Raw genomic sequence first — 22004 nt, forward strand, 5'->3', positions numbered from 1 at the left:
TCTGTCTCTTTCTCTCTCTATGAGCCATGAGCCAGTCTGCCGGAGCAGATGGAACCATATATCCCCATCTCTCTCCGGAGGCCTGAGGATTTAAAATGTAAAAGAGATGAGTGTGGAATAGGCAGGGGCCGGTGGATAAAGGGCAAGAGAAGCAGGGGCTCTAAGCTTAGACCATGTCCATCAGACATGTACAGTGCTCCCTAAAAACTATGACTGTACTACAGAGCAATAAACCACAAAGATGTAGACTCTAAACTTGCCACTAACCTGGCACGTCTGTCCTCACTGAGTGCCTAATCCAACATTTTGTCCTGCATGATGTGAGTAGAGCAGGAAACTGTATTTCTATTGGTAACAGAGGCAGATGCCCCCAAATCTTCTTACTCACCAACCAACAAAAATTGAACACCCGATAATCTTTGTAAGTGTTTATCAAGTGAAAACTACAAATATTTACTGGTTCCAATTCACCAATAACTAATAAAATAATTAGTTACAGGCCTAAAAAAAACCATACGTGTAGTTCACTACTGAATAAAGCAACTGAATGCTGAGAGTTACAAGCCAAAGGCAAAAAAAAATAAACAGGAATTAATTAGGATGCTACTCCTGAGGCTATCTCTTTAAGTTACATTGGCTGGAGATGTGGAGTCAGACCTGCCTTTTCTCCACACCTCACCTCAGGCCACCTTTCAGGTAATGAGAAAGTATCTGGACACTGTATCTGTCGTCTGGGAGAAGATTCTGCTTCGTCCTCCATCTCTGGGTGGCAGCTTGACAGACAGCAAGAGTGAAGAACAACAGGCGGGCGAGGTTGTGAGCAGTGCAATCGATTGCCAGCTGACTAGCAAGGTCCATTATACTGACAGGCCGGAGCCACAACAGGACGACCTGCACTCCACCAACGCCCTCATTACTACCTATGAATCTCTCACCGGGGCCATTCTCTCTCCACTGTTCTCTATCCTTTCTTGCTCGCTCTCTCTACAGTACAACTCCCCGGCAAAGCACAGGACTGAATTTCCCTCTGTCAATCTGATGGAAGTGTTTCAAAAGAGGCAAAAGCCACATCTAAGCCTCTGCACTTAGCGTTGTGCGCTAGGCAAGCAATGGATACAGAACAAAGACGACATGGGGTGATCGGCTGTTCCTCAGAGCAATTGTTCCTGAGAAAAATGGAGCCTAAATGTACATTTAAGCCGGTGCTATCTTGAAGAAATTTTAACTGTCCTCAAGGGAAAACCGCAGCCATATTAAACATTTCTCCTGCTATCACCCTGCCGTCTTCTTCCACCACCACCACCACCATCCATCCATCCATCTAGTTATTCTGAAATCCCTAGTCCTTGGTAGACTTATTTATACCCTCTCCCCTACCCCACCCCTCTGCCTCACAGTGCAGCTACAGATAGGATTTACCTGCAGCTGAGACAGCCTCCAGACTATCAATTACCACCAGTGTCGAGTCACTGTTCTGTAGCTTGACTAACAAGACATACACACACAGCACATACACTCAGAGTGCACACACACACACAATCTCTTGGACACATCCAGTTAAAGAAATTCAGAGTTGACCGTGAGTCATTTTACTGACTAATCAAATAGTTAGATAAAAATCCACTTCATAAAAAAAATCTAGGCAAGAGCTTCTCTAGTGATTTTGTGCCAGTGCAAATACATCCAATCAAGTGGTATTTAGATCAAGTGGTCAATGAAAAAAAAGCAGAAATTATAAGTGAAGATGCCAGAGATGTAATCTTCAAAAAATAAACTAGTGCCATTAAAGGAAAAATCAGTAAAATGTAAAAACTAGGTCACTTCAAGCGTTACAATGACATTTTGAAAAATGAACGAAAAACATGAAATAAGAGCAGAACTAGTGCTATGACTACATTTTTTTGACTCACCAATATACAAATATGTTGTTCAAGGACATGTGGGTAGAGGCAAAAGTGTTGTGCTTGCATTTGCAAACATGATTACAAAGTCAAAGAAAAGCACAAACATGCAAAACTTGGAGCCCTCACTGCACTTCATTTATCTAGTCGTGATGTCTGACTGGTCTGCAATGTAGTGAAAACAGAGATCTCACCAAATTCCTCCTGACATATCTCACTCTCTGACAATGATTTGACTGAACACCAGGCCGTTACACATACAGAAAGACATGCAGGGACAGGACCTGTCACTCACCCGACCAGATCCACCCTGACGCCTAAAGTGCCTCTGTCAGGTCAACAAATGAGAAGCCATCACTGCCGTTGGTGCAGTCATCAAGCTGAAGTTGCCTCATAGAGTGGTTAAATGCTATCTTGCCAGGAGCTGTTAAACTTGGTTAAGCATGTTTTGGCTCAAGGCGTCAGCTTTGGTTCCCAGGCTTAGCATTCTGTTGATCTGTTGGTGCACCATCACAGGAGGTGAACAATCACCCAGGAAACAGAAATCATTTAAGGGGCATAGGCCGACATTTCCTAATAAAACTCTATGAGGACTACAACAGCCTGCAGTCTAGTGGTGCTTGGTTTTGTAGTCAAGTCCATACAGCTGAGCGTAAGCCTGTGTAGAAAGATCTGAGGAAGTGAGTTCCTTTTAAGTGAGCCATCATGTCTAGCCGTGGCAGTAACACAGCGATCATCAGGATAACATATTCAGGTCAAAAAGCTAATGAATGTGCATTAACAGTGGACTGTATAGAAACTCTCTGTAAAGCACAACACTTTGAGACATTCACAGCAAACCATTAAAACCACTAGCCTCATGAGACACTGAGCACGAGGGACTGTCCTCATGCTTTAACCAACATGCAAAAATGTCCTATACATTATTTACCTCATACATAAAATTAGATCGCCTTACGAGCAGGCTTGTTGAGTTTACAGCAAAAGATGTAAAGGGGCTTTCCTACTGACTATAAAGGGGGGGGACTGGTTATCCCTCTACTTCCCCTTTCCTCAACCAGTCCTCTTGTCTGCCTGTCAGCCAAGGCAGCCGAGTCTCCCATGTTTACTAATGTAGAAGCAACCCCTTTATCAGGGAAGAGATTTGTAGGGAAGAGGCTGGGGATTAGCCATCAAATTACCAGGCAGACAGCATCCCTGCTCCAGGGTTGTGAGGCAGTAATCTCTGCGGCTGAAGGGGGAGATCCAGATAAAGGTTTGGGATTGGTGCTGTGGAACTCCAAACTCCAAAGTGTGTTTGAGGGGAACTATTTTTTTCTAATCAAGTTCGCCCTCCCTGCTTTTTTGGGGGGTTAACTACATTTATGGGACCAGATCACATTATATAGTTTCTCCCATGTTGTTGGGCTATGGGGTATCATTACACATCCCAACACCCCCACAGTGCAAGACTTTTGGTAGTGGAAAGCAGGAATGCTGTAGCTAGGCAGGGCTGGTGGAATTAGATTTCAGTGACCTTGCCCATGGTTCTTCCATTGTCACCCTGCTGCCCTCCCTTAAACAAGCACTGCTCTCCTCAGAGAATACCCCCTGGACACAGGAATGTTTCATCAACGCCTCAGCCCCCAGCATCCTTACAGGGCCACAGTGGGCCAAAAGGCGCTGCACAGGGAGGCTATAAATAAGTCAGGTATTGTAATGAAACCAAATGAATCTCCATCCATCTTCCCAAAACAAGCCAGGGACCCGAGAGTTCTGCAGGAGGAAGAGCCATTGCCTGCGTTTGAGGATGAACAGCAAGATGAGCAGACGCAAAATGCTGATGCTGGATACGTCTCACTGTAAAACATGCAACACATGTGCTGCACTCTCAGAGGCTAGTATGACTACATCCAAGTCTGTGTATGAGCAGCCAAGAATGTGAAGACTTCTTATCCCATTTTATGACACCTCATGGATGGTGAGAGGCTAGTCCTACTTACTGCTATCAGCAGCAGTGAATTGTTGAAAAAGACGTCAAAACTCAGGAGGAAGTGACAGGACAGCTGATAAAGTAATCGAATGGAATGTGGAGTTTAAGCGAGGCATTTGGAGAAATTGGGAGGCTGAGCAAACAAGGGTGCTGGTCAAGGCAGAGGGATAAATCAACCACATGACTGTACTCCCAGAACTAAGCACCAAATAAATCAAGCCTAGAATCAATTTTACTTGCTTTCCTGCAGTTTAGCATCACAGTTATTCCCTCATACTAAAGAGCAAGGTAAAGCTGTGACCTTTAATTCCATTTAATGGCAGCCCACAGGCGACCAATCTGACCTTGTCTTTCTGAAGAAAAAGAAAAAAAAAATAAAGTGTAAGATATTAGCCTAGTATCATACAGTAACTCAATGATATAGAAGGAAATGAACAGGATCACGAAACAGAGCAAAAGCAGTTGCCCCTAGTCTTCTCCTATTTCCAGAAAATAGTTAAAAGCACAGCAGAATTTATATCTGACATGGCCACTATATGTCTGCAACTTGCACTGCTGCATATTTCACATGCACAAGTATAAGCTGTGGCCTTGTCATACATACAGAGTACAAAAAAATGCAGCTGCCCCTGAAAATGGAGGCTGTTTCAATCAATGTGGAGGCGTAATGGGATGATGTGGAATTGAAATGAGTTTTGTGCAAGGAGGGAAATGTCCTCTCTGGCAAAGCGGATTTGTGTTCCCATTGAGAAACCCATGGCTCTAATGCATAGAGCTAAGGTTTAAATGAAAGGTGCAAGGCTATGAGCACAAAACAGACCTCTGATGGCTGAGCTATAACTGGGCATAAAATATGGGTAGATACATTTAAAATGCGGAATAGAATATATAATGCAAAGGAAAAAAGTACAGATAAGGGCAGCAGGAAAGAAAAGAGCAGAATATGATCTAAGCCTAAGCACTGTGATCCACTTGTTTTCAAATCACTTTTAAAAGACAGCGAGCTAAAGCTGCACTGCCACAGATGTAGTGGGTTTTTTTCTTCCAAAACAATTTCTATTCATCCCTAATTGGCAACAAAAATAGCATCACCTTACTTAAAATAAACCTGCCTGCTTATTTGGATATGATCTCATGTCAAAACCTTAGCATGTGTTTAGCAAGCCCGTGTAGATGTCAAAGCACAGGCATAGACGTAGTTCAATCAAATGAGCTCTCTGCTTGGGGCAGCTGAGGAAAAGCGTTCTTGTCAAAACACTGGTGATTTTAGTGGTAAAGAAGCCCTTTTTTCTAAACCTTCTCCTCAGCACCTGTCACAATGAATGAGCGACTGTCTGCAAGAAAGAAGTGTCACAACTGAGACCAGAAAGTGACTATCAGCACAGCTAACACATCACACAGGCGGTGGCCGCTGACTGACATCGCACATTATGCAGTACGGATCTGGCTCACTCACCCCTCGCTGCATAAACATGTTATTTAGCACAGAACAGAGGATTGACAATTGGGCCTTGTCATCATAAAACAACTACTGATGACCTTGTCGCCATCAGGGAACAATTCCTGATGCAAGAACAAATGAAAAATATCCCGCCTCGGCTGTAATTTTAAAGTCTGAAACCCTGTAACAAACAACTCTATGCAGCCTCTACAACAAAGCTTTGAACTTTAATAACTTAACAAAAGCTAGACGATTTTCCTGTCTTCTTACGGTATGTGTCATAGACACATGTCTGGCTCCACTGACACAATCGCCTTCACAGACATTGATCTGTGATTGTAAGCAACCTCTTTCATGTCCCAACTGGGACGAGAGTGATTAAGCAGATCCATCATGCGTTAAAAGGCCATTACACATCACCCAATTCACCGATGATGAGAAATCAAGTTCTACGGAAAAATCCATATGCCTAGCCCATAATTACTTTTGAGGAATCCGATGGGGAGAGCGATTGAGTGATTGACTGTTCCACACAGGGTAATTTATTCAGAAGGAAAGGCTCCAGCCAGGACAGTCATTTAAGTGAGGGATATTTTGTATGTTTGGTCAGGGAATCTAATAAAGAGAAACGGTACACAAATGACCGTGGCAATTTCCTCAGGTCATATCCGAGACATCACTTGATGTTTCTCTGGAACACTGCCGGTGACGAACTGACTGAGGCACAGTCGTAAAAGAGGAATGAAGGGTCAGTGCCCTGCATGGTGGAGGTGAAGGAAGACGACCTACGGGTCACCCAGTGTGGACAGGAGTTGGCTTTGTTTGTACAAATGACCATGGCTGACAGTTTTTTGTCTCTTTTTTTATGCTACTGAGCAGCTGAGCAGACATTTTAACAGTTGTGGACATACTGAGTTTTGACTCAAGGTCAGTTTTTTAATCAAGTCTGGGTTACCACTCCAAGACAAGACTAACGGGGGGTGAGTTGCACTGCGAGGGTTGTACTCCTGAATCATTAACTAAAAAGAAAAAAAAATCTAAAATAAAAACTGAAAAGGCGAGCTCAGATCTGGTACAACTAAGAGAGAAAACATAAAGTTCCCACTGCAGTAAGACAGACCCGTGGGGAAGTCGAGTCATTTCAACAGCCAAACAAAACGAGACAGACGTGCTGTCTACACTACGTTCTTTGAAATCTTGAGACAGCTTTGATGGAAAAGAGCAAGTTGCAAAAAGGATATTTTTTCCACTGATGCCAGCTCCTTGTATTAAGCAACAAAAATATTGTTGTGCAACAACTCTCACATTTATTGTGTCCAAGAGCAAGATGAACTCAGACCAAAAGTTTCTCATAGAGTATAAAAGTTTTATGTTGGGAAAAAACAGCTAGATAGATAGATAGATAGACAGATATAGATTTAAGACATAATTACAGCTGAAGGGATCATTAAGAGCCGGTTAATCTTTGTTGAAATTAAGGTGCAAAAGGTTTTCAGGTGTCTTCAGTCAAAAAGAAAGACAAAAATTGAAAGACAAAAAAATTCTTTCAACTATGATATAGCTGATAATCAAGGATAAAGAGAAACAAACTGTAAACCTTTAAATCATGCCAAGAAACATGTCATACAAGTTATACTTTGTTGAAACCGAGGCCTGAACATTTTCTGAAAATCATAATTTGTGACTTCCAGAAGTTCCCCTCTACAATTATCTGGGATTTCAAAGCCTTTCAGTGTCTCCTTCGAACTGGAATTTTTGTCGCTGAAACTTTACCCTCCAGATTGCCCAAGGAGATAAAGACAACTGGAAAAACAGGTTGTTTGGCCTCAGTGTAGGCCTAATGCAGTAACGGCAGGGTGCCTCACCTTAGCAGCGGTAGCTAGGGGACGTTCTATGGCCCTTCTATTCAAAGTCCTCTGAATACGTAGGGGAGGGCTCGCTCCAGACAGGGCAATTTGCCAGAGAGCCAGCCAATAGAGCTAAGCCAAGACGAGGTTAAACTATTGTTTTGGCTTAACAAGCAAGAGTGAGCAAGGACAAAAGAAAAGGGGACAAAAGAATAGTAAGAAAATACCTGACCATTGAAGTGTAACACATCAACTTACTTTGTTACTTTTATTGTAAGAGGCAAGTTGTAAAAGGTATATCCCGAGATGAAAAATAGCTCACACTGCTACCGGGAGATACAGACAGATTAAGTTCAGAGTCTGGGACAGCTCAGTCAGTTTCAAAAAAATGCACCTGTGCCTCATTTCTTCTTGTAAGAAGTAATAACTTTTGTTTCTTCACTGATACTCAACATTTCTGAGGTGCAGAAGTTACACTTACCTATGCATGTCAATTAGGTCCTCTTACAAATAAATCCCTTCTATTCCTTTTTATTGTGAGGCACTTATTCCAGAGGAAGATAGCATCCAAAATCCTAGAAAAGAAAACCCAGCAGTATCCGCAAAAGATTATCCTTGAAAGATGTCTTATGGAAAAAAAAACGTGTGTGAGAGATAGTCTCCAGTTCCTGCTCAGTTATTCCGTTCACAGCGTTTCATTACACCACGGGAACTGTCTTTTGGCTCCCCGGCAATACGTTTCCAGCTGTGGCTATAGAGCAATGTGGCTTGGGGAGAGATCCTTCAGAGGCAGAGCTTGTTCACACACTGAGCGGGTGTTCAGGGGCTGCCTGGGAGAAGCCAAACCCACCAAGTGATGTCACTGGTGTCAAATTTCAGTGGGGAAGAGGGAGGAGGCTGCAGGGCCTTACCTTTTGAACCTTGACCAATGAAAGACAATTTTGTGGTGCACCTGCATGTAGGGGGGAAAAAAAAAAAAAAAAGAAGCTTTGAGGTACGAGCACACGTGATGTTTTGTGTTCCCGTAGCTTAGTAGACTCCATTATGGCCCTCCCACGGAAAGAATGTGAGCTAACGTAAGCTCATATGCTGGTTTATCACGAACTGAGGGCAGGCTATCTGACGAGTCCAGCATCTACATTTTTTACTTTTAAATGGAACTCCTGCATGTATTTCAAAATCAATTTGCAAGTCATTATCAATGAAACAAAGGGGTTAACACACTAGTGACCTTGAAACATATAAGCATCGCCAGGGGACTGTGCCAATTTAACACATGTCCAGTAACATGTTCTGTGGATAATGAAAGTGTTTCAAAAATAATTTGGCCTTCTCTATCTTTCACAAAAAATAAAAAAGAAAAGAAGGGTGAGGATAAATATGCAAAATCCTCATTCTTAAATCAGCAAGGCGTAGAGTGTACACACACACACACACACACACAGAGAGAGAGAGAGAGCCCCCAAACACACTGCTTCTCACTCCCTTCGGTCAAACTCTGCTAGCCATGGAGCTAATCATCCACAACAGATGTTCAGAAATGTTCAGTCGGATTTATGACGGAGCTCAGAGGAACAGCCAAGTCAGCCTCTGGTGCTGTTTTTCTCTTCCGTTCTACAAGGACAAGGGATTGCACTGAGAGAGGATGTCAGCACAACCATTCTCTTCCCCCCCAAAAATTCCCTCACTCTCTGAGATTCACCATCCGAGACGACAGCGCCTTAATAGATCACAGAGCCTCGGGACCTTGGGGAGAGGTTTGCTCATTTATCCCAATAATACTGTGTGGACTGTAACTTTACTCATCCAGCAACTCCTCAACAGTGTTTCACCCTCAACGTAACACTGTTTTTTTCAGTGTATCAGTGACATTGCTGACGCTGCAAACCATGACCTAGACCGGGACCAATGTTTTTAGATGAGGCCATTTATAGTACTGTGTTGCATTAATAATTAAATTATACATAACAGCTATATCATTATATAATGATACTTTCAGAAAGGGAAATTAATCTTTAAGCATTGCCATACTGTTTGTTCGTGGAATTCCTATTAATCTAAACAGGGCAGTGCTGCTGATACGGTACAGTACCTAAAAGAAACCAACGTAATAAAAGAGATTCAGAGGTTCTAAAAAGCACTTATGAATGTTTCCTCTAAGAGCAGCAAAGTTGAATGTCTTCTAGGCTTAAACTCTGCTGAAGGAAACGGCGAATTGCAACGTGTTCTACATTTCTCTTTGTTGTTAACAATGGGAGACAGTCTGATTTTACTGGAGGCTGCGTATCTGTGCACACAACAGACTTTTCAGCAAGAGAAAGAATTGTTTTATCTTTAACTTTCATTCTAGTTCAGAACAAATGGGATTTGGGTCATCTGATTAAAATGTAATTCAATTTGAACAGCCGAAAATATAAATATATTCCAGATGTATGTGCTGCAATAATCTTACTAATGTTACTAACTAAAAAAAAAAAAAGATTTCAAGCACGCACTGTGGACAAAAGCTTCCTAAAATTTACATCACAGCCATCTGCAAAAAGGAGAACAATCTGGACATTCTGGAAACCTGTCACCCTTTTTGCAAACTAATTATTACACCTACACACCCCTGAGGAGAGGATAAAAAGTATTTTTGTGGGTGTGAACAGTCTGTTCCAGCTCAAATGTCACATTCATCTGAAATCAAATTGCTGCACAAATCCTACAGAAGTAAAAGGAGCAGAAGAAGTAAAGACTGCTCGTCTTAACAGAAGAGTGGGAGAGAAAAATTAATTGTAAGGTACAGTGATATAGTGTAGTGTGTGAGCTGCACAACACGGGCCGTTTCATATGTGGTGTATTCTCGTTTTAGTGCAAAGTAAGACTTAAAACACAAATGGAACTGAGCAATAACCCCCCCATGCAAGATTAAAACTGTTGCCTCAAGTGAGTTCTTGTAGCTCACGCAGTTTTAGGGCTTATCTTTTGCCCCACCCCCCACAAGCTTGAAAAGAGTTGGAAACACCCCCTACCAAGTCTGAGAATTTATAACACTGTGACAACCGCCCATCCCCCGCTCATTTCATTAGACTTGAAAAAGGTTGACAACCTCTTCAATCTGAAGGAGCCAGCCTCCCCCAGACTTAAGCCAGTCTGCTAACAATACCCAGTTAATAGATTCCAGTGAAAGCTTAATTTTGTGAGATCAATGTTTTTCTGGAGTTTCAGGCTTTATTTTCTGAGTTACTGAATGTACAAAATCAGCCCCAGTTATCTGCAGGTGAAGAACACCTGGATCAAGCCAGACACCTCAGCTCCTCTGTGGCAGCTACAGTCATCATCTGATGGGAACTTGTGCTGGTTGCTGTAGATGAATCACATTGGCCCAGGGCTTTATCAATATAACTGTCTGCACCATCTAACAAGTCTGCCAAAACATTTTTAGCAAAGTTCAACTTCAAGGTAAAAAAAAAAAAAAGGGAAAAAAATTTCTTGGTGTAGCATCAGAAAAGCATACGCTCACTGAATGAATCTTATGTATTTATATATATGCAGTGTCAGGTCGTCTAAAACCACATCTAAGCGAACTATTATCTATTTTCTAAAATAATTAAATTAGAAAAAGCATGCTTAAAATGGCATCCAAATAGAGCTGCTTTATCTCCCCATTCAGAAGGGTCACAGATAAGCACAATTCTGGCTGCATGCCAGTGAAAAAATGCTGACCTGTGTCGTAAACACTGAGCTGTGAAAGTCAGTGTGCTGCTGCTGATGGGCTCTTAAGACTTGCACTATGTCATCATGTCCAAAAGCACAGCTGGGCAACACCTGTTAGCTTAGAATTCCCAGCCCAATTCACAATTTACCGAGGCCTGGCTACTGCTGTTGCGTGTTTGTTGAGTAATTTACCTCCAGATTGTAATCGTGCTGTTACTTATTTCACATGCATGGATCATGTCATAATTTACAAACACGGGTTAAGGGTTCTCGCAAACCATCAACGTAACATTTAACCTCAGCCTGTGATCTGCGACAGCATAAGTTATAGGGTTTGGCTGAAACTGTGCAGGAAGCATGAGGAAGCATACGTCTAATTGTACATTCCTGTATGTCATCCCCTTGACACAGACTACCAAATTATCATCCATCGCTTATGAGAATAAAAAGAGCAGCATTTGCACAGAGTATCTAGTTTAGCACAAAATGGTGCTCCACATTCCAAACACTAAGGGCACACTTTTGGCCCTGGATTTTTCTCAGGACTGTCTGCAGATAACACTGGCTCCTGCGCTGAGAGGCAAGGTGATGGCACATGGCAACAGGAGGTGTGAAAAAGACAAGGACAGTGGGGAAACAGAGCACATAAAAACACAGATAAGACTGGCTTCACCGTGCTGACCTTCAGTGAGTGCCGGCATGTGTGCGCGCCTCTATATATATATATATGTGTCGGTGTGTGTAGAGCATGTGAATCTGTACATGTGTCCTGTGCCCCTGTCTCCCTATATGTGTCCATACAGACGGGTGTGCCTACGTGCCTATATTGACTTGTTAGTTACAGACAGAATGAGAGTACAGAAAAAAGAAAAACGACTAAGACAAGAGCGGTAGAACTGATAGAGGAAGGCACCTATTTTCCTGCTATTGAAAATCAAAAACAACGAGTGCTCTCCATTACACTCTGCTGCTGACAACTGGCAGGGCATGCTCTCTAAGGGGAACAGCAGAGTATGCCGCAGAATGCATGAGACAAATCATTTTTATCTGGGACCCCGGCGGGTATTGACAAACCAGGGATGCATTTAGATAGCCCAATTAAAATGGGGAAATGAAGCGACATTGAGGCACTTTACAGCATTGTGCCCCCTCTCTACCCTCTGGCTCCCTGTGCTCCCTGAACCTCTCCAGAGACTGACTTCCTTGCATACTGCACTCAGAGAGGAGTACGGGGGTGGCAATGAAAGCAAAGAAGCGGGTGGCTCAGAGAAGTCGCTCTGGGCTGAAATTTGCAATACGGGAGGTGGTAATGTCTGTAACAGGCGAGCACTAGTGATGTAGCATCATTTTTATTGTTTCATCTTGCATGCCTAATTTTTCTGCACAGTCCTACTGGGGAGTAATAGTTGCTGCTCCAGCAGTACGGAGATCCCCACTGAGCGGCAAGGCACACAGCAGGGTCAAGAACAGCGTGCAAGACAAGGGACTCGATGCAATTCTGTGCAACTTCAAAGGGTAAGTTGGCAATCAATGATATGGATGTTGGCTTCATTTATCCAAACATGTCTTAGCAGGTGACCTTCAATGTCATCAACTCCCTACTCTCCAGCCTGCATGGTTCAATTCACTTCTTTTCTCACCTGAATATGTCTCCCTCTGGTCTACTTTTCAGGTCTCTATTTGTTTTTCTTGATCAATGATCATTCCACAGAGGCTGCTGTCAGGAGCATTTCTGGAACAGGCAGCCGCCTCAGCACTGACACACAACAAAAATCTCAACAAATCTCATTCATCTGCCTCCTTGAAGTTTACTGAAATGTTACGAGACCACGGTAACGTAAGACGTCTCGCCTTCTGAGAAAAAGAGGAGAGCGAGTGCAAAAGCAGCCTAGTTAGCTCTCCAATCAAGGAGAAGTCGCTGTGGAGAGAGAACAATGCTGTGGTGTGCTGTGACCAGCTGTTTAGCAGTGTTACATTTCACAGACTACTGTCAACAGACCTGCAAAGATGCAAGCTGTTTCCACAATGCACCCTGTTTTGTGGGGCCGTTTCGAGTGAAGAAATTGATATCTCTGCTTCTTCTAGAATGTATTTCTTCCTGAGTGTTTGTAAACCTTGTCTTCATCTCACGTTTGAAATTATCTGCTACAAACTACTGTTATTTCTACAGAGCAGTTTGTGATATAAACTCTATCATTTACATTTGGCCAGAAATCTTGAGAGAATAAGGATAATTGACTACACAATGCCAAATGTAGTCTTTTAAAGTGTCTGAGTGTGGATTTTACTCTAAAGCAGACATCCGCATTGAGAGGAAAAATTAGGGGCGATATGGCAGCAAAGCAAGTATGAAACCTGTACACAAAAACACAATGTACAAAAGAACAGGGCAAGAACACAATCCAAACAGGGGCCACTACTTTTCTACGGTGCCTCAGATGGAGTAAGAATGCTGTGCACTGGGTGGACTTTGATAAATCTGAAAAAGTTTCCTAATAGAAGCCCCACAGAACAGTCTCTTCCAACCTGAGGAGGCTACACTTTGTCTCTGACAAGACAGCCTTCCAGATGCCTTCCCTCAATAAATTTCTGCCTCACACAGAGGATAAGGTGCTAGCACTCATGAAGACAAGTAGTCTCACTGGCTACAGAGAAAAGTGTCAACTGTTTTTCAAAAACACCTGAAGCTTTGTGGATATTCAATGTTAATACCAGTATTAGGCAAAAACAAAGTATGACTCTGTGAAGTGCTTCTCGCGATTCAAAGAAATTACTTTTTCCACAGAGCAAACCCGTAGTGTTCTAATAAAGCATTTTATAATTCTAATAATTTCCCATTGGCATGCAGGAAAAACAACTTGGACACAAAGAGATGCATTCAAAAACACAAATCAACTTCAGCATTGTTAATGGCTCTCATTAGGAAATCTCCCCAAGCTTTGCACCAGAGTGCATCACTTTGCTGGAATCAAAAGGAGGGGGACTTGAAATTATTCCCTCTGTTGGAGAAGGCTGCTCCCACTGCTAAAAGGAAATAAACCACAAATTATATTAGAGAGCCTCGTGCATGAATAACTGATAATGGGCTGCTTGCTCTTGGCTTAGACTATGTAAATAAATAGTTTAAAAGTCTGAACATATATCTAAATAGTTACATTATTACACTCATATTGTACATCAAAAATAGTAAAAATAAAATTTGGTGTAGGCCAGACTGCTATTCAACAACGAGATTAAGACTAACTTAAATGTGTAGTCTGTTTCACATCTTCTTCTTCCCGTGTGCAGTACCTAATTGTATAAAAACCTAAAACAGAATCTGAGATTTTGGAATTCTGAGTAAAACTGCAGGTAAATTGTCTTTAAACGCTCCACATTCACAAGTCAGGTATCTTTTGCAACATCAGCTCATGTTCTTCCAAACGAGCGAGAAAAATCTAAAAATACACTGCACCAAAAAAATGCATGTGTGAGCACGCACACACGCACACACACACACACACACACACACACACACACACACACACGCACACACGCACACACGCGCACACACGCACACACGCACACACACACACACACACTGCTTTTCAACAGATGAAAAGCCTGCCAAATAAAAGAGTAATCCATCACTCGTGCCATTTTGCATTTGCAGGGTCCCTTTCTTCAACAATGGCTTGACTGACAGAGAAAGATAAGGGCCCTCTGTTGACCAAAACAGTGAACACATGGAGAAACAATGGCAAAGTCACCATTCTACAACATAAAAAGAAACTAAAATTACATGACGTTTTGTATGGAAATTAATATTTAGCATCCAAGGTTATAAAAACTACAAGTAGAAAAAACTGATTAAAAAAATGAATGGTGGTCTTACTGTCATATTTAATGCCTAAATCTGAAGTCTAAACTTTAAATAGAATGACTGTCCTGAAAATTAAATGCCCAGTGTTTTAAAATACATTCAATATGTTACTAAATAACTGACCAAAGCTAAACATTAATCTGAGCCTAGCCCAGCTTTACAGAAAACCTCAGAGCTGTTCTCCCCATTAGCCATCCATAACGAGGAGAAACAAATGGACTTCAACAAAGGACTAGAAAGGTATCCCAAAATAATTAAGAAAATTAAATATTCAACATAAAACGTCTTATTATAGAATCGGTGCCTCATAAATTTATAGAGAAGGAATGAGTGGATTAATTTGAGCGCTAATGGAGAAGAAAGCCAGTCATTTCCCTTTCCTCCCATTCAACTTCATTTAGCCTTTTAAGTGTTAGACCTTCTATTACTTATCTCCGGGATTTCTGGTGCACAGAAGATCAGGCAAACTCGGTTCAGAGCATTGGTCTCTTTCGTTATAAAGGAAGACTCTGTGGCTAAAGAAGCAAGCTAATAATGACCAGGATCTGAGCTTAGGTGCTCCAGAGGGAAGGTACATTTTTTTTCAAATAGTCCAGAGCGCCGTGTGTGTCTGTCTGTGCCGTTTTTACCTCTTGATGGGGAAGTTTTGCTAAATGTAAAGTGCTAAAGTGCACTGCTCTCTGAGGCGCGAAAGAAGAAAAAAGAAAGAAAAAAAAAACCTCACTGAACCTCAGAGACAATTCTGCCTGTGGAAACCTAGTCTGGGAAAAATACCTGCACATCCCAACCTTAATTTACGCAGCAATAAAAATTCTAACCACCAAGCTCCATGCTCTTAAGGACCTCTATTTCTATCTATCTACTAATCCTTAGGTGTTAGTAGATGGTTTTAGATCATTAGATCATTTCAGTGGAAAATGTATAAGGGTATCAAAAACATTCCCCCAGAATGTCTTCCTCCATATGTTTGCCTTCTCTTGCTTTCAGCTCAACGTCTGAGCTTGCTAAGACCTCTGGGACTTTGACAGTCAAGTCAGGCCAAAGTTGTCAGCTCACTCTAAAACACCAGTGGATCATGTGAAGGAAAAACCAAGCAGCGACTTTAGGGATGTGAACAAAACCATGTGTTCTACTTCTAATTACTGATTTACTTATATTTAACCCTTTTGTTTCCCTTCCAAAATCCCTAACCTTGAGTATAATGAGGCTAATATCAGAAAAAGAGCAGATGAAAGTAGATGCAACACCATTTGAATCCACTTAGAGTCAAGATCTCAATTAATATTGAACCTTGAGGAGTGAAATGTCATTAAACTGCCAAACAAATTCAACGTTTAATTATTTTCAGATATGAAGTTATTATAGTTATTCAGTTATAAAACTAAACCCTATCCTAAAATGAAATTGGTTTGTTCGTATCAAGGGTGTAGTATCACTGAGTGTTCGCACTGGGCGCGGCAAAGGGATCAGCATTCTTAGCGTTACTAAATTCCATTAAGGCTCCCTACTGTCTGACCCACCAGAGTGGCATTAATGGGGCCACCGCGCTGGTAACACTGAAGCACCCCCGAACACCCCCACCCCTTCCCACAATAATCAAATATTTCGGGCTGAGGTCAAATCCATACTGCAGGTCACGATGGGGGTGTCGCTACCCAGTAAACACAGCATGCCATCATGATCACAGGTCAGCCTTTAAGAGCTGCTGCATGGTTTAAGGTTAGACTGTCGAAAAGGTACGGCCCTTACTTGTTCCACAAGTCGATCCCTCTGCTCTGAGCCATGCAGCTGATCCCATCGGACAGCCCCAAACTAAAATGGTAGGTGAACCGTGATGTAATTTCCTTCAGCATCTCCTGATGCGTTTCGCCTGGTGTTCCGCTATGAAGAGGCTTCCCGCTAGGAAAATGTTCAGATCAAGTCTGATCTCTGTAATGAGTTTTGCCACTCCGGTTATTTCTCTGGCAATATTAAGGACAGCAACTGCAGTGGACAAATGCCACTTCTCTGTCACTGGGCGTCAATGGCTGGGGTTACATTTGTCTTTTCAGTGTGACCTTTGTGTCTGGATGTGGCAAAGCTGAAAACACACTGATGCTTTGACACTTAAATGTGACCTCCGTATATGGATTTATCTTCTAAATACAAATACTTGCCACACCAAGGTGGTGGCCAAAATTATGTCCACACATTAATGAGACCTGCTAGGAATGCAAGCCAGGCCACTGGCTAATGTTGACTTTTAACCTGGATCTCACATTTTAGGTGCATCCAAGTGACAGTTTATGTAAATTTGGATGATAGTTTATATTGAAAATAAAAGTGTAACTGCAACAAATGAGTTCTAATTTTAACATCTGTATAGTTAGTATGTATTTTCTATTTAAGAACCTTTAAAAAAAAAAAAAAAAGATTTTAGAACAAAAGGGCAACTGGCTAACAAGGTTACAACTATTCAAAGACTGTAAAATGAAATAAATTATTCTTATTTTGGTCTAATTTGTGAGACAGCATTATTTATGCAGAGGGATAAAATAACATGAATATCCTTCACACCACTGACATACAGCCTTGAAAACCGCAGCTAAATAGGAACATTATAACAGACAGTATTTATATCACGGCCATTGTGTCAGATTCAATTACACTGTACAGGTGTTTATGTTATTGTGTCCACCCCCTGTACAATACCCTGGTGATAAAAACGTATTCTTGGGGAAAATAACTCTTCTGGAAACCCTACGCCTAATTTTCCTGGGGAGAGGTTTTGAAATTGTGTCACCAGATGGCCAACACTTGTGGGCGGACAGCCACCATGGCAGAAAAATATGTTCACTGCTGAATTAAACTAACCCTGTGTCCCTAAATTGACTATGTAAATTAGTCTACATGTCAAAAACCCTGAACTAAATTGGCAATTTAAATCAAGTAGTTAAACTGTAACTACATAATACAAGTGAGGGAATGAGAACAGTCTCTGGGGCAAAATACGACTCAAATTTTAAACACCAAGTTGGTCAGCCACATCAACTCTTAACAATTAAACCCGACAAGGGTGTCACGTTAGCTTAATACTTATATTTAAAGAGTAAACTACTAGCTTATGCCAGTCAGCCTGCTGTTTGATTGCCTATCATGAATTGCTCATCAGATAAGAGTCAGGGTTTATGATTTATGGGTTTTCTTCTGTGTACATTTTTTTCTTTAACTCTCATAGTTTAGTGACTTCAAAATAATCCACATTCTCCTGCCTTGATATGCTAACAGACACAAAATCCTGTAGCGTTTCCTGGATAAAACAACGAACAGGCTTCCATTTGCAAGTGCACACAGGCCAGTAAAATCCAATCAATACACATTATTGGCTCAGTGAGGGCCAGGATTTGTAAGGATCCAGTCTAAGGGGAAATCCTTTGAACTCTTTAACTTGAAATGTGAAATGAACATTTCCTAGTAACTGTACTGCAAACCTTTTATTCATCATTTGTGTGAAATGGAGACCACACAACAATCTCCAAATGTAAAAGCTAAACGACATCAGCTTTCCAGGGGCACAGCACCCCAGTTAAGATGAAAGTAATCAGAGCAGACAAGAAATTACAAAAACATGCTGTGACCTTTCAAGTCTGAGGGGGAAAGGCTGTGTATACATTTACAAAATGTGAGGGGACAGTAAAAAAAATCCCCATCACAGAAATTGGAGTGTGACTAATAGGTAGTGAAAGAGCTGGTCTGTAACCTGAACTCTAAAATAATCTTGCCCAAGTCTCCATGGCCACTTTGGGGGAGTAGTGGGGGGGGTTTGACAAGGGGAATGGAGGACCACCTGCACACCCAGTGGAGCCAGCTCTGTACTGGCACCACCATTTGTTACGCTCTGGATTCCCATTACTTCAGAGCTAGGTTGGCTGGGAAATCCATCTCCTGGTGTCAGGTTTATCAAACCTCTATGCAAACTGCAAAGGTGGAAAGCGGGAGTCATGCTAGGAGTCCACAGACGATAGCAATGTCTTCACTTAAGGTGCAGGAAATCCAGTGTATCAAAGTATGTGAGCTCACCTGGCTCAGGTCTTGCGTTTTTAAATACCGAATATTGTAACGTAATTTTAGGACACCGTGAAGCCTAAGACACAACCCTCCACATTAAAATTATGAGTAGCAGCATTATATGCAGGCAAACAAGTCTCAGCAAGCTTAGTGTCAGCCCTAAATTTAATAGGCAGTGAAACACACACTGAAAGCTGCAAACAGAGGTAATGTATGCTGTATACTAGAGGGCAGCATCAGCCAAGTCTGGTTTGAATGCCAGCTGGGGAAGTCTGCACCAAGGAGAAAGTCTTTAACCTCCTTCATTTCATTTGAACCGATCAGTGGCCAACAGTGAAAAACTACAATTTCAGGTACTGATGCATCATTCTAACATGACGGGTCAGCTCAGGCACCAATCTAATTAAGGTGATCGGGTTGCAGTCATACAAGACCGACCTCCTTTAAATACTGTTTCCTAGTCAGTGAAGCTATAAAATTATAACATTATCAACAGTTTGCTGATTCAAGCTTCTCAGATGTGAACACTGTGACCCTCCTCTGTGTTATATCATTGTTAACTGAATCACTTTGGGTTTGGGAGTCGGACAAGACAAGACATTATTCTGAGCTAAACAGCCAAGCAATTAATCAAAAAACAGCTGACAGATTTATCCCTAAAATTTGCATAAGCCAGAAAATAATTTTGATGTATGATCACCTTATAATACTTATAGCTAATTAGTGAGTGAGTAGTTAGGGTGTCATGTTAACGATCCAAACCAATTTCAAAATGTGAGATAAACATTTCTGAAAGAGAAGGAGAAAGAAGAACACCGGTGTTAAATGGAATCTGATTTTAGGTGTCATAATTAGCATTAGGATCCCTACTTCCAGGTGTAAATGTCTGTAACACTTGGTACAAGCAGGAAATTGCTGAAAAAGTGCACGCAACCCTGGTAAGTCTGCCGCTTCAGAAAGGTTAGAAAATAGGGGCAACAGAGGTTTTCCTTCTCACGGAGACAGACATCCTTGAGGCCTATCCTTTCTACATGGTTCTCTGCATCAATAATACAGACTGACATGCACAAGATACTCTCAAGGAGAGCCAGTCAGTCTGCGTCGCCAGAGTGCTTGCCATGAAATAAACAAATGAGAACTGACAATCCCTGTGATAGTCCATACATCCTCGTGAACAGGATACATCCTCGTCTACCCTGTCCACCCCCTATGGATTTTACACAGGATCCAGGTGGCTTTGTTTTCGGCAACAAAAGACATTACCGAGACAAAAGGAGCACCACCCCAAAGATATAAAAATAGATGGAGTTAATTGAAGGTTCTTTACAAAATCTGAAAAAAAAAAAAAGAACGTAAAGTGACAGGGAGTGTACTGTGTGAACGGCTATGAAACACAGATCAGATGTGCTGAGCATCTGGGAGCAGCAGCACTGAGAACGTGAACCAGTAAAATGTCTGTCAGGAGTTGAAACAGACCTTGAAGAGCGTAGAAATTGTATTAGTTGCAAAAACGTATGGCTCCCAGTGGGATTTCGTAACAGAAGCGTGGGGAAGAACAAGAATGTGCTACAAACGCATCTAACTGTACAAATAATCTAATTTGTACGAGACTTTTCCCAACAAAGTGTTGCAAAATACAGTGAAAAATCCTAAAGAAAGTTGTTTCTTATTAGTAGTGCAATATTCATTATTCGTTTTTCTTAACTGACGAAAAATATTGTACATTTTTTGTCATAGTTCTTTTTTCAAAGGTAATTTTTTGATTTAATTTTGGTTTTTGTTTTCATTGTGAAAAATAGTTCGTCTGCAAATATTTTCCGCGCCAGTTTTCATTAACGAAATTAACACTGATCCTGACATATACGCAAATCGCTACAACGGGAAGACATTGTTGTCATCATTAAATCCAGCTGCTTATTAAGTAAACTTAAGAATCCTGCCCAGAAACACAAGACTGACTGTAAAAAGATTCTGTCATTTTGATTAGTAAGAAGTTCTTCTGATGGAGGTGCCAAGGTTGAATGCATTAAAAATGTAAATTTGTGCAGTTAAAAGAGCATATAATTTTAAGTATACAAAAATCAAATAATAGCAGAAATCTGGGCAAATTGTGAATCTGGGCAAACACATTTGGGATATTGGTTCCCTGGAGTTCAAACACATTAATTCAAGATTTGTCTTCTCCTGCTGATATTCCAACATTTTTCCCAGCAGCATTTTAGATGAAAGTCTTTGCTATTGTAGTCTATTCTACACAGCAGTAGATCATTCCAGAAACATGGCTGTAAACAGCTGCACTCCCGTTAAATTAAGTTTTGTATTTTTCAGACATAAAGTTCAGAGCCGTTTTTGAGGATTTCAGAATTCTCAAAGGGTGAAAATACATTTTGGCTATGGGACTCCAATTAAAGACGTTTCCCATATCACTTTAATATCCCATGCAAAGCTTTAGAATTGTAGTTAAATTGGGATGCAAGAATTTGAGAACTGAGGGCTTAACATAGATCAGCTGTCAGTCACTCTGCCCTCTAATTGCTTTGGTTTTTAAGTGAAAAAGTCACTGATGTAAAGTCTAAATACAAGACCAATACAGCAGGTCTGGACAAAAGGAAAAGAAGAAAGAAAAAGTTAGTCATATGATGCATTTCTACAGCTTTGCTCTAAAGCTCCTAATTAGTTGAGACATTTTGCTTAGTGGCTTGGCATTTTAGCCACAGGGGGGATTGTATTGGACATGCTAGCAGAAGGACACAACCTAAAAGGCTGATTCAGGAGTCTAAATCCTGTGCTCCACTAAAACTGTGTAAAACAGTGCCATACAACCAAGAGCAGAGAACACTGTATTAGAATTCCATGCTAAATGTGACAGGAATAATTTGCTGTTCTTCATTCAAAGTCATGTTATTTTAGTCAAGGTGTGGAAAATGAGCGTCAAACTTGACAATAGGACACAAGCAATTTGCAGAAACAAGCCGTTATCCTTTTAAAATTTCACACAAGTGCATCCTACATAAACTTGTTATCACAGGAGTTATTCAACAGCAGCAAGGCCTAGATAGAGATGTTCATTACCCTATTGCTGAGACAAACACATTTGATGGATTAAACAGTCAAATATAACAAGATGCTTGAACTGCTGTCCTGGTTGTTAAGGGAGATCAAAGTGGGGCCTGAGGGTCTGGTAAGTACGGGGAGCAGGATTGGTTCAGCAGAGCTCCAAAAGAACAAGTGCTGG

General features: G+C 41.4%; 1 protein-coding gene across 3 annotated transcripts in view; it reads right to left on the bottom strand.

Moving 5' to 3' along the window:
* Window positions 1–22004, bottom strand: part of LOC121193612 (receptor-type tyrosine-protein phosphatase F) — a 157770-nt gene that overhangs the window by 112307 nt on the left and 23459 nt on the right. For 2 of the 3 annotated variants that reach the window (XM_041056008.1, XM_041056005.1), the window contains exon 1: window positions 7643–7951. The exons of the other annotated variant lie outside the window; for it this stretch is intronic. The gene's annotated coding sequence lies outside the window, so the exon portion shown is untranslated. Of the gene's footprint in view, window positions 1–7642; window positions 7952–22004 lie in introns of those variants that run through there. 3 annotated transcript variants of the gene reach the window in all.

The sequence above is a fragment of the Toxotes jaculatrix genome, chromosome 14 (assembly GCF_017976425.1).
Source record: "Toxotes jaculatrix isolate fToxJac2 chromosome 14, fToxJac2.pri, whole genome shotgun sequence".
NCBI classification, from domain to species: domain Eukaryota; kingdom Metazoa; phylum Chordata; class Actinopteri; family Toxotidae; genus Toxotes; species Toxotes jaculatrix.